The following is a 12,830-nucleotide window of genomic DNA, read 5'->3' on the forward strand; positions in this document are numbered from 1 at the left end:
CCGGCTGCTCCACTTCCAATCCAGCTCCCTGCTAATGCACCCGGGAAGGCAGCAGAAGGTGGCCCAAGTGTTGCACCCACATGGGAGACCTGGAAGAAGCTCCTGGCTCCTGGTTCTAGATTGGCCCAGCTCCTGCTGTTGCGGCCATTTGGGGAGCAAACCAGCAGATGGAAGATTTCTCCGTCTCCCTCTGTCTCTATAACTCTGCCTTTCAAGTAATTTTCTTAATGGGTAGAGTTGAGAGAGGGCACAAGAAAGAGAGGGAGGGAGGGAAGGAGAGAGAGCGAGCGAGCGAGCTTTCATCCACTGGTTCACTTCCCAAATGCCTGCAATGAGTAGGGCTGGCCCTGGCCGAAGCCATGACCCTGGAGCTCCACCTGGTCTCCCTTGTGGGTGCAGGGGCCCAAGCACTTGGCCATCTTCCGCTGCTTTCCCAGGCGCATTAGCAGGGAGCTGGATCACAAACGGAGCAGCTGGGATTCAAACTGGCGCCTATATGGGACCTGGTGCTGTACATAGCAAACTCAGCAGCTCACTTAGCTGTGTCACATCATCCACCCCTCCCCCACCTTCTTTATGTCATCTTTTCTCTTTTCTGCAAAGCAAAATTGGGGCAACATTTTTCCCAGAGAGGACTGGACGCTCTAGGTCCAGGAACAGACAGCGGGGATTTCTTAGAGCGAGGGGGAGGAAGACGCTGGCTCCCTTCCCACGACCTCGCCCCGAATCCACAAGATGGTCCCCAAACATTTCCTGCAAGGGTTCACTCACCCTTGCCGACGGGCACTCCTCCGCACCGCTGCCCCCAAGGGAGGCAGGCAGAGCTGCCAGGAAGAGCTTTGTTTCTGAATCCGAAGCCTGGGGTGCCCCTCCCAACACTCTTCTCTGCCAAGGGCTTGTGACCGTGACCGTGGCCCTGACACGTAACGGCTCTGAGCCCACGGTTCTGCTGCCAGGCTGGTCCAAGAACCCGTCCTGCACTTAGTGCACTTAGCATGTGGGCCAAAGCAGTGTGATGTGAGTTTGCATGAGGGGAAGCGTGAACAGCACACGTGGCTACGAACACGGCCAATGTTGGCATGGAATAAACAGCAGGTAACACGCTCTGAACACAGTGCCAGGAGGATGCTGGGAGGGACAAGTGCTTGGTGTTGGGAGTGTGGGTTCAGAATGCATATCCCAGTGTATCGGGGGCTCCACAAATACACGGGAAAATGGAATTCAGTGGACTTTGGTGTGAAACAATTCTGACCTTCACACACAGTTAATTTTTGCAGAATGTGCACTTTCCACAAACTTTTGAAAAGACCCGTCATGTTCCAAAGACATCATCCTCACGGAAACACAAGAGCCCAAAGGCTTCTGCCAGGGATTGGAATTCAACAAAGATCAGCTGTAGGTCCACAGCGATGCACTGAATGCTCAAACACAAAGGGGTGGTTTAGTGCAAGTGCAGGTATCTTGTGTTGTTTCACATTTGCTTAATTTAAAAATGTGTTTACTTATTGGGAAGGTAGAGACAAACACAGAGCAATCTTCCATCTACTGGCTCATTCCCCAAATGCTGGCAACAGCTGGGTCAGGCCAAAGCCACGAGCCTGGAACCCAGTCCTTTGTGGCGACAGGGACCCAAACACTTGAGCCATCACCTGCTGCTTGCAGGGTGCGCATTAGCAGGAAGCTGGATTGGAGGCGGAGCCAGCACTCAAATACGGGGACTCCAGTATGGGATGCAGGCATCACAAGCAGCATTTTAGCTGCGGCACCAAATGCCCACCCCTGGGTAATTTCCATGTTATTAAGATCGGCCACGTTTAAGAGCATATACCAGGGCCGGCGCTGTGGAGTAGCAGATAAAGCCGCCACCTGCAGTGCCAGCATCCCCTATGGGCGCTGGTTCGAGTCCCAGCTGCTCCACTTTCAATCCAGCTCTCTGCTGTGGCCTGGGAAAGCAGCAGAAGACGGCCCAAGTGCTTGGGCCCCTGCACCCACGTGGGAGACTGGGAAGAAGCTCCTGGCTCCTGGCTTCAGATCAGCACAGCTCCAGCCGTTGCAGCCATCTGGGGAGTGAACCAGCAGATGGAAGACCTCTCTCTCTCACTCTCTCTCTCTCTGCCTCTTCCTCGCTGTAACTCTGCCTTTCAAATAAATATTTTTTTAAAAAGCGTATATACCGTTTGATAAAAATCTTATGAGAAGATTAAACATACAATTCATTTTGATGCTGCAGTCACAAAGCGACAATGAACAGAAAAGGACTAGCATTTCACTAAATTTCTTCAGATCATTGTTATGAATCAGAAAAATACAGAAACATGCGAAAACAACCCATTTCACTCTTCCAGTGGTCCGATTACCATAATTACAGCTCTGGCTTGCCAAGAGTGCCACGTCTCTCATTTTCTCTCCGACCGCGAGCTAACAGGCTCTTTTGTCTACGGGCTCACTCTGACATCCGCAGCACGTTCCGGGGTGCTGGGGCCTGAACCCTGCAGATATCTAGCGAGTGGATCCCACCACAGTGACACAGCAGCTGGGAAACGTATTTTTAGATTTGCTTTCAAAGGCAAGCAAAAATGGAGCCCGACGTGTGGCTACGCATCCAGAACATTCCCTCAGGCCTCCTGGGGGCGCTCGCTGGCTTAGAACGTCCTGTTCAGCATCCGTCCTCGTGGGCAGTGAGCACACAGGACGTTACCACACGCTCATCCTACCACGGAACCCTTCTACTGCCGAGGGCCATTTGGATGTTGGCGCACGACTGTGGTGCGGGCGCATAGCGGCCGTGTGTGTGCAGGACTGTGGTGTGTGTGCACGGCTGTGGTGTGGGTGCACAGCTGTGGTGTATGTGCACGGCTGTGGTGTGGGCTCACGGCTGTGGTGTGGGTGCACGGCTGTGGTGTCAGGGCACGGCTGTGGTGTGAGGGCACGGCTGTGGTGTGAGGGCACGGCTGTGGTGTGGGTGCACGGCTGTGGTGTCAGGGCACAGCTGTGGTGTCAGGGCACGACTGCGGTGTGGGTGCACGGCTGTGGTGTCAGGGCACGGCTGTGGTGTCAGGGCACGGCTGTGGTGTCAGGGTATGGCTGTGGTGTCAGGGCACGACTGCGGTGTGGGTGCATGGCTATGGTGTGGGTGCACAGCTGTGGTGTCACGACTGTGGTGCGGGCGCATAGTGGCCGTGTGCGTGCAGGACTGTGGTGTGTGTGCACGGCTGTGGTGTGGGTGCACAGCTGTGGTGTCAGGGCACGGCTGTGGTGTGGGTGCACGGCTATGGTGTGGGTGCACAGCTGTGGTGTCATGACTGTGGTGCGGGCGCATAGCGGCCGTGTGTGTGTGCAGGACTGTGGTGTCAGGGCACGGCTGTGGTGTGGGTGCACGGCTGTGGTGTCAGGGCACGGCTGCGGTGTGGGTGCATGGCTGTGGTGTCAGGGCACGGCTGTGGTGTGGGTGCACGGCTGTGGTGTGGGTGCACGGCTGTGGTGTCAGGGCACGGCTGTGGTGTGGGTGCACGGCTGTGGTGTGGGTGCATGGCTGTGGTGTCAGGGCACGGCTGCGGTGTGGGTGCATGGCTGTGGTGTGGGTGCACGGCTGTGGTGTGGGGCATGGCTGTGGTGTCAGGGCACGGCTGTGGTGTGGGTGCACGGCTGTGGTGTGGGTGCACGGCTGTGGTGTCGGGGCACGGCTGTGGTGTGGGTGCATGGCTGTAGTGTGTGTGCACGGCTGTGGTGTGTGTGCACGGCTGTGGTGTGGGCTCACGGCTGTGGTGTGGGTGCACGGCTGTGGTGTCAGGGCATGGCTGTGGTGTGGGTGCATGGCTGTGGTGTGAGGGCACGGCTGTGGTGTGAGGGCACGGCTGTGGTGTGGGTGCATGGCTGTGGTGTCAGGGCACGGCTGTGGTGTGGGTGCACGGCTGTGGTGTGGGTGCATGGCTGTGGTGTGGGTGCACAGCTATGGTGTGAGGGCACGGCTGTGGTGTCAGGGCACAGCTGTGGTGTGGGTGCACGGCTGTGGTGTGGGTGCACGGCTGTGGTGTGGGTGCACGGCTGTGGTGTCAGGGCACGGCTGTGGTGTGTGTGCACGGCTGTGGTGTGGGTGCATAGCGGCCGTGTGCGTGCAGGACTTGGTGTGGTGCACGGCTGCCATGTGAGTGCATGGGGTTTCGCATACGGTGACTGCAAGAGCTGTCTGCTACGGTGAAGAGGCCGCCCTTGGAAGTAATGCTGTAACACCACAGTCCTCGTTCAGCCAATACTGCTTGACCCCAACTCCCTCCTAATTTGAAGCAGCTGCTGTTTTTCAGTTGCCTCAACGCCCTGTGCTCCGACCATAAAAATATTGGGTAATATAAATCTGGTTAGCTCAGAATCTGTTTAGTTTTGGTCCAGGCTCACGCATCTCTGGTTAACGAGCTCTGGCTGCACCACGGGGAGCCGCGGTTCCTTTTCGGCAGGGTCACCTGGAGGAGCCCGAGAGCCGTTTGCTGTTTTGCACCCACACAGCACGTGTCGAAGTCCATCAAGAAAACAAACCCCGGGAGCCCCAGAGGGTTGGGAACAAAAGCAAGGGGCGGCCTGACCGGGCGCTGGACCCAAGGGGCTGAGCCTGAGGACAGCTGGCTTGGGCTCCGCACTATTTTTGTCACTTCCGTATTTTTGATGCCTATGGATTGAGTATTTAAAGGAACTCAGGAGTTCAGTCCCCAAAGCCTTAGGGTAGGAGGGCAGGAACTTAATCCACTTATGGGGGTAGAGGCGGGGCCTTCCCGAGGTGTGTAGAGTGGATGTGTTGAGCCCTGGGGGCCAATCAGGGACTTTGAAGACACAGACAAGCGCACTTCCTGTCCCTCACGTGGATGCCTGGGCCACCTCCCGACCCTACCGCCAACTCACCATCGCCAGAAGCCAAACCACAGGGGCCATGTGACCTTGAACTCTAAGCCTCCAGGCTCCTGCATCAAAATACAACACACGCACACACACACACCCCTGCCTTAACGAAGCCAGGCTGTCCAGGGTGCTTCATCTCAGTGATTGAGAAACCACTAACACCGTGGTCCCAGCCAAGCCCCGCCACCCACTCCCAGGTGGAGGGATTAACTAAGATGATACCCACACCTTTCTCGCACACCTGAGACCCTCCTCTGGTCCAAAGAGCCAGGCCTGTTTCTCGAGGGAGCACCCACGGTCCCATCAGAAGAATTTTCTTAGTCACAAAGTTTCAGCAGCCAGCTCTGGCTCCTGCCAAGTGGACAGAGTACCTGTCACTCCTGCCAATCATGTGCCAGCCAGGAGACCACCCACCTCGTGGGAAAAAGCTAGGAAGAGAGGCAAGGGGTATCCAACAGGTGTCATGCATCTTATAAACATTTGGTCTTTAAAAGATCCACGTGTGTTTCTCTCTACCCCCAAGTTCATAGGAAAATAACAAAGGCTCACCGGCGAAATTATGGAAAAAAGTATAGAGGAAAGAAAAGTCACCCGGAAAACCTTGTTTGGGGTGGGATCTTGGGCATTGGGAGGCCTGGGCTGCTAGGCTACAGAACCATCTAGAAGGGTAGGGGCAGCCCTAGTGCATCCACAAGAAATAGAACAAACCCTCAGCCAGAGAACACTCACAGGTACAGAAGCCACACCCTGCACACACAGGACCTGCGCTCCCAGGTCACGGCTATTCCTGCTAATGATTATATTTATAGGCGCGAAGGAAGGACATGTGGCTTGGATATCAAAGGGCGCAGGGGTGTGGCACACTCCAGCCAGCGCCAGCCCTCCCTGGAGCCGCCCTGCACCTGCTGGAGGAGGGAGGGGCAGATGGAAGGCACTTGTTCACCAAAGCCTGGCCTGGAGGTTGGGGTGGGGCTGTGGGGGAGTCACCTTGGTCCTGTCCTGGGCACTGGCAGGAATTGATGTCACAAGTCACCGGGGTATTTTCGCTGCTGATGGAAGCCTGGTTCTCAGGGAGCTGCCCCTGATTCCAGAACCTTCCCCCTTGTACGCTAACTCCCGTCCTGTTCTCCGACAGCCCAGGGGGGCAGCTCCGCATTCAAAGCCCCTATCTCACTTCCAAAGCAGCCCCCTGCTCTGTCCCAAGATAACAGCTCTTAGGAGCGACACGGCAGGAAGCAAAGACAGACGCACACCATGCCCAGGTGTCCGGAGCCGTGTCCTCCTCACCGTCAGCTCTCCATCTCCGTCCCACTTGGAGGGACCTGTCACCTGTGACCTCATGACTGAATTCCTCTCAGCCCCGATTTTCCAACCTTAAAATGGGTACAGTAACACCTGCGCCCGAGGGCTGTCATGATGACCGCATGAAATCCGGTACTTTATTCAGACCTCATGGGACACAGCTCGGCACGGCTCTTAACTCAGCACCCACAGGGGTAGGGGGAAGCTGGCCTGGCAGGCTGTTAGTTTCACTAGATTCCTTTAGAAGGAATCGGATGCAATATAGTGACCGCACTGCTGTAGGAATGAGACAGACCAGTTATCTCAAGGAAATACGATTCCTGTCAAAGATTCTGTCAGGCCATCATTACGCCGGATGCAATACACCCGTATCCGTTATTGAAAAACTGTAGGAGTATTCACTTCATTTCATAAGGCTTAAGTTGGTATTTCTTTAAGAAATTTCCAAACCCAGATTAAAGAGCTATTTTTGTTTTAACAGTTAACAGGATTTTCATGAGAAAAAAAAAAAAAACACCACGTAATTTCCGCTTAGAATGTCGTGAAGGGCACACACTAATTTTCTCCCCCGTCCGTGCCCTGCCTGCGGATCCTAAATTCATCTCCGAAGCCGAATGCAAGTCAACATCTTCGTTAAAAACACGGAAAACGGCCACCGGACACGGGGATCCACGAGATCCGTACAGGCAAACTTCGCTGACCCTGACAATGCCCTGGCTTCAACAGAACCGGATCACAAGACCCACAGGCGGGAGGCAGCCCCGGGTCACTTGGGCGGATCCTGACAAACAGGGCGTCCCCCGAAGCCAGCCGTGTGCGAGCCGTTAGCACGAAACCCCTGCAAGTGCAAGCCCTCGTGGAATCCAGCTCCAACGCACAGGACCGCCCCGGGCTGACCATGGAGACTCCGGAGCCGACAGAAGCAGCCGGGGGAATTCGGCTTAGCCGCTGACACACCGTTCTTACCTCGTGTCTCCCGCAGGCTGTTCCAGAAGGAACTTCCTAGATTCCCAGAGACCCGGAGTCCGCCCCTCGGAGGTGGCCAGCCCTGCCTGTCTTCATGGTGGCGACAGGCACGGCTTATTTTCTTTTTTGAAACACCAGGAAGCTTTTAGCCAAACTGCGTGTTTAAAGGAGCAGCAGGCACGCTTGTGAAAAGCATTTCACGGCTACCCAGCGGTTTTGTTTCTACTCCGGGGAAGTTAAATCCCAGTAGGAAGGCATTTTTTCCTATCCCGGAAATCAGCCTAACTCAGCCCGACGCTGAGCTAACGAGAAATGTTTCTCGCATGTGTTCCGTCTGGCAGAACGGCCAGCCCCCATCGAGGAAACACGTGATGTTTATAAATACAGTATGGCTCATGTTGTCATAACCTGTCAATGACAGAAGGAGAAAAAAAAAAAAAAAAAAAACAACGCCTGGAGAAGCGAGCAGCCACACAGCGGGAGAGATGAGGTCTGCATCACCGGCAGCCGCACATCAGATGTGCGTTGCCTTCTTGCTTCTTACGAAGGAAGCATTGGATCTGGAACCAGGGGGGAAGAGGAGAAGCTGTGTTCCATCCACTTGTTCACTCCCCAGATGACTGCAAAGGCCAGGGCTGGGCCAGGCTGAAGCCAGAAGCCAGGAGCTTCTTCTGGGTCTCCTGTGTGGGGCAGGTGCCCAGGCATTTGGCCACTATCCTCTGCTTTCCCAGGAGCATGAGCAGGGAGCTGGATAGGGAGTGGAGCAGCTGGGACTTGAACTGGTGCCCACATGGGATACTGGCATTGTAGGCACTGGCTTTACCTGCAACACCCCAGTGCCAGCCCCAGAAAGGCACAGTGTTAAAGGGACATCATTGGGGTTGGCACTGTGGCACAGTGGGTTGAGCCACCGCCTGCAATACTGGCATCCATATGGGCTGTGGTTCAAGTTCTGGACACTCCACTTGCGATCCAGCTCTCTGCTGATGAGCCTGGCAGAACAGCATCTGATGGCCCAAGTGCTCGGGCCCCTGCCACCCACATGGGAGACCCAGATGGAGTTCCAGGGTCCTGGCTTCTGCCTGATCCACTCCCGGCCACTGCAGCCATTTGGGGAGTAAATCAGCAGACGAAAGACGTCTGTGTCTCTCTGTCTCTCGCTTCCCTCCCCTCCCCCCTGCATCTCTGCCTTTCAAATAAAAATCAATCAATCTTTTAAAAAAGAACAAAGGGTTGTCATGGGCGTCACTAGGCACAGTGCGCAAAGGCGAGTTCCAAGCAGGACAAGGGTTTCGTGCGGCCTGGAGAACTGTGCACACAGCCGCGGCCGCCTGGCCATTCAGGTCCCCTTCTCGGCTGTCAGGGCTGGGAGGGCAGATGCTACAGCCGTCTTGCTCACCGTTATAGCTTCGGGATCTCGCCCCAGAGCCTAGCCTAGAACAGGGCTTGGACTTGGGATAGCTGGTGGATGAGTCAGGACTTGCCCAGTGTTCTCAGGTGGCCATAGCTGCAGGGTGGCCTGTGCTAGACACGCCAACGACCAACCTAAGCCCAACCCAAGAGTTGTCCTGCTGAGAGCGAGGTCTTCTCATGCAGGCTCCAGACCCAGTGGTCAGCTGACCACTCCCAAAATCCACCCCTGGTCCAGAGGGCAAAACAAAGTGCATTTCTGCTGCTGCTCACTTCAATCAGACAAAGCCAAACTTTTTCATTTTCTAAATTAATGTACTTTCATTTTTAATTTTATTTGAAAGGCCAAGAGAGAGGAGGGAGGGAGGGAGGGAGGGATGCAGGGTAGGAGAGAGGGAGACAGAGATCAACTGATCGACTGATCTTCCGTCTGCTGGTTCAGTCCCCAAATGCCTGCAACAGCCAGAGCTGGGCCAGGCTGAAGCCAGGAGCCTAGAGCTCCATCCGGGTCTCCCACATGGGTGACAGTGACCCCAGCTCTGCAGCCATCACTGCTGCCCCCCAGCGTGCCCATCATCAGTAAGCTGAATCGGAAATGGAGGAGCCGGGACTTGAACCAGGCACTCGGATATGGGATGCCGGCATCCCAAGGGGTGAATTCACCATTGTGCCTTCTTTATTGTTTTTCTCATCTTAAACTTCTGGGCTATTAACCGCTATAATCAACGTGTAGTCATAGAACAGGGGATTTTGTTAGGACAGGTCAGTATTCTTAGTTCTTATTTTCTTAGGCACTCAGGGCTGGAATAAACTAGGGAATGTTCTATGAACATCTACATTCACCAATCAGTGTGAGTCTGATAGGAGAGTGCTGATGGAAGAGATGTGATGGGGATCCACTGAGATCCAGTGGATCCACGGGGATCCACTGAGCTACTCCACGAGGCTCTGCTCAGGGCACGGTAGCAGCTGAGAGAGCAGACACCTGGCTCCCGTGAAAGTCAGAGATCAGAAAGCAGTGGACGATGTGCACGTCAACGAGTGCCGTGGAGGAGAGGAAAGGGGCATTGACCTTGCCCAGAATTCCCAGAGTGGACGTGGTGAGGGGGGCGGCAGGCTCTGAGGCAGGGCTTCCGAAGTGGATGGGGCATGGACACGTGGAGGTGGCCACGCACGCTGAGGACACAGCCTATAATGGCCACAGGCTGCAGTGAGCACGGCCAATGCCAGAGCCAGCCAGCCTGGCCTGACCATGCAGGGGCGTGGCTCCCGGCAGGTGGCTCACTCAGCTCGCACATCCGAAGCAGGGACAACCAAGGACGCCCCTCACCTTCCAGTGTGTGAAAATCAAGAGAGTGGGCACAAGCAGAAGGCTCAGCACAGTGCCTGTCGTGGACCAAGTGCACCGCGGATGCACGGATTCACAGCACTGTCACGGTGTGTGTGGAGAAAGGCCAGGAGGGCAGGCCTTTAGCCCGCAGTGAAGATATCGGACACTTGTTTCCCAGCCCTGAGTGCCGGGGTTCAGGTCCTGGTTCTGCTCCCGGCCCCAGCTCCCTGCCAGAGGGGACCCTGGGAGGCAGCGATGCTGGCTGCAGTGGCTGGGCTGGCTCCTGCCATGCACGTAGGAGACCTGGACTGGGTTTCCTGGCTTCCAACCTGAGTCCTGGCCCAGTCCTGGCCATGGTGGGCTTGTGGGAGAGGGAAGCTGTCTCTGCTTTTTAAACTAAAAAATATTTGTTTTAAAAGAAAGACCTCGAACACGTGGAAGTGAATTAGTTTTAGGGCACTTGCTTTCTCCAGGATGCTCTTTTCTTCTGTTTCCGGTGGGCACTTGATTTTTCTTCTTGTTGAAGTCAGAAGCGGACAGAAAGGTAAGAAGCTGTCATGCACCAGGCATTTGTCAGAGTTCAAACTAAATCACGTGTTAATAAAACATGTTTCCCGTGTGCTAAAACGTCAGGAGCTTCATCTCAAAGCTTGCGAAAGCCCCAGTGGATCTATCAAGGCGGGGGCTCTGAGCTGAGTATGAAGACGCAGGAGAGGCTGGCCCAGTGCGAGGTCTGGCACTCGCCAGCTGTGTGCACCTGGTTTGGGGCAGGTGTTTGGCGCAGTGCTTGGGAGGTGGCTTGGGACCCCGAGTCCCACACTTAGGGCTTGGGTCTGGGTCCCAGCTCTGTCTGTCTGCAGCTTCCAGCTAACATCCCCACCCAGGAGGCAGCAGGTGACGGCTCAAGTCCTTGGGCCCCACCACCTACAATGGAAACCGCGATGGAGTCCCTGGCTCCTGGCTTTCAGCCCTGACCATTGTGGATATTTGGGGAGCAAACCAGCAGATGGAAGATCTCCGCCTGTCTCTGTTTCTCTCTGCCTTTCAGATAAATAAATAAACATTGTCAAACACCTGGAGTGACCGCTCTGCAGAGTTGCTGGCGAACTGAAAGGATCCACGAGGTGCCAAGTGGCCTCCTGCGTGGACACGAAGACGCCCATTTGCTCACATCCAGAACCACCATGATGAAGGACCATCACGGTTTATATCCCGACAGAGTCTGCAAAGCGATCAGTGGGGTTCCCGCCAACTATCACAAGCTTGCAAAAAACTACAAAAGAAGTTGAAGTGGAAACCTGACGAACGGAAGATGAACGCAGAATGAAGCAAACCGAGAGCGGGAACGGAAGTTGATGCTCAAAGCGCATGGCACAGAGACCCGCGCTCCGGCTGTCGCAGGCCCAGGGACCCGAGTCCAAGCTCCAGAGGAGCCACAGGAGCAGGGCGGCCAAGCCCTGCAAGGCTTAGAGCGCCCACCGGATAAAACCCACCAGACGCACAGAGGCGGAGATTTTACAGTGGGTCCTGCATTGAGGACGGCGAAGGAGTTAACAGAGCGTGGGCAACGCCACGGCCAGGGAACCCAAGGCACCCTGGGAACAGGCCGACGTGCGCCACGGGGTGAGGGGCACCGCGGCTGGCTGTCGGAGGGAGCACAGAGGAACTGTGCACGGCCGAGATCGGCAGCACAAGCGGAACGGGCACCTCTTTGGAGGACCCAGACGTGGGGTGCACCTGGCATCGGGCAGTCACCCAGAGCAGGAGCCCTGGGGGCCCAGCGTCCCCTCCCACACTCTGCTCTCCAGGGTGAATGGGGCGGCCATCCCCACCACGTGTCAGATGGGCAGCACCTTGCAAGGTGGTGTCCCGCTCTGTTTTGTGTTGCCCTGAGAACATACCCAGGGCTATGAATTCCATCAAGAAAAGTGGTTTATGTGGCTTGCAATTCTGGTGGCTGGTAGGTCCAGGCTTCCCTCTGCCCCCAACTCCAAAGCTCTCGCTTGCATCAGGACGCGGTGGAGAGGCTGCAACGGGAAATGGCCACATGCAGGCCCCCCCCCCCCCCCCCCCGCATAAGGGTGGCCTCGCTTTGTAACCACCCAGGCTACTGAGTCCTGTGAAAGCTACCTCAGTCCCTCCCAGCACCCAATCGCCTCCCACTAGGTTCTACCTCTCAAAGATCAGCCTCACCAGGGGCCGGGGCGGTGGCAAAGTAGGTAAAGCCACACATGGCCTGGGACACCTGCGTCCTATGTGGGCAGCCTCTGTCCTAGCTGCTTCTCTTCCAATCAGCTCCCTGCTAAGACACCTGGGAAAAGCAGTGGGGGATGGCCCAAGGGCCTGGGCCCCTGCCACCTTTGTGGGAGACCAGGATGAAGCTCCTGGCTTTGGTCTGGCCCAGTGCTGGCTGTCGCGGCCATCTGGGGAGTGAACCAGTGGATAGAAGATCTCTCTTTCTCTGTATCTCCCTTTCTCTAACTCTGACTTCCAAATAAATAAATTAAAAAAAAAAAAAAAAAAAGGCCGGCGCCACGGCTCAATAGGCTAATCCTCCACCTAGCAGCGCCGGCATACTGGGTTCTAGTCCCGGTCGGGGCGCCGGATTCTGTCCCGGTTGCCCCTCTTCCAGGCCAGCTCTCTGCTGTGGCCCAGGAGGGCAGTGGAGGATGGCCCAGGTCCTTGGGCCCTGCACCCGCATGGGAGACCAGGAGAAGCACCTGGCTCCTGGCTTTGGATCAGTGTGGTGCGCCAGCCACAGCGGCCATTGGAGGGTGAACCAACGGTAAAGGAAGACCTTTCTCTCTCTCTCTCTTACTATCCACTCTGCCTGTCAAAAAAAAAAAAAAAAAAAAAAAAAAATCAGCCACTTCATGGGGTGAGTGGTTAGCCTGGATGGCAAAAGAACCAATTAGGATGCCTGCATCCCATAGTG

The 12,830-nt window shown here is 55.8% G+C and overlaps 1 protein-coding gene across 23 annotated transcripts in view; it reads right to left on the reverse strand.

Moving 5' to 3' along the window:
* Positions 1–12,830, reverse strand: part of KIAA1217 (KIAA1217 ortholog) — a 659,855-nt gene that overhangs the window by 73,085 nt on the left and 573,940 nt on the right. For 2 of the 23 annotated variants that reach the window (XM_070056140.1, XM_070056138.1), the window contains exon 1: positions 7,156–12,749. The exons of the other annotated variants lie outside the window; for them this stretch is intronic. The gene's annotated coding sequence lies outside the window, so the exon portion shown is untranslated. Of the gene's footprint in view, positions 1–7,155; positions 12,750–12,830 lie in introns of those variants that run through there. 23 annotated transcript variants of the gene reach the window in all.

This window comes from Oryctolagus cuniculus, chromosome 13 (assembly GCF_964237555.1).
Source record: "Oryctolagus cuniculus chromosome 13, mOryCun1.1, whole genome shotgun sequence".
Classification (NCBI taxonomy): domain Eukaryota; kingdom Metazoa; phylum Chordata; class Mammalia; order Lagomorpha; family Leporidae; genus Oryctolagus; species Oryctolagus cuniculus.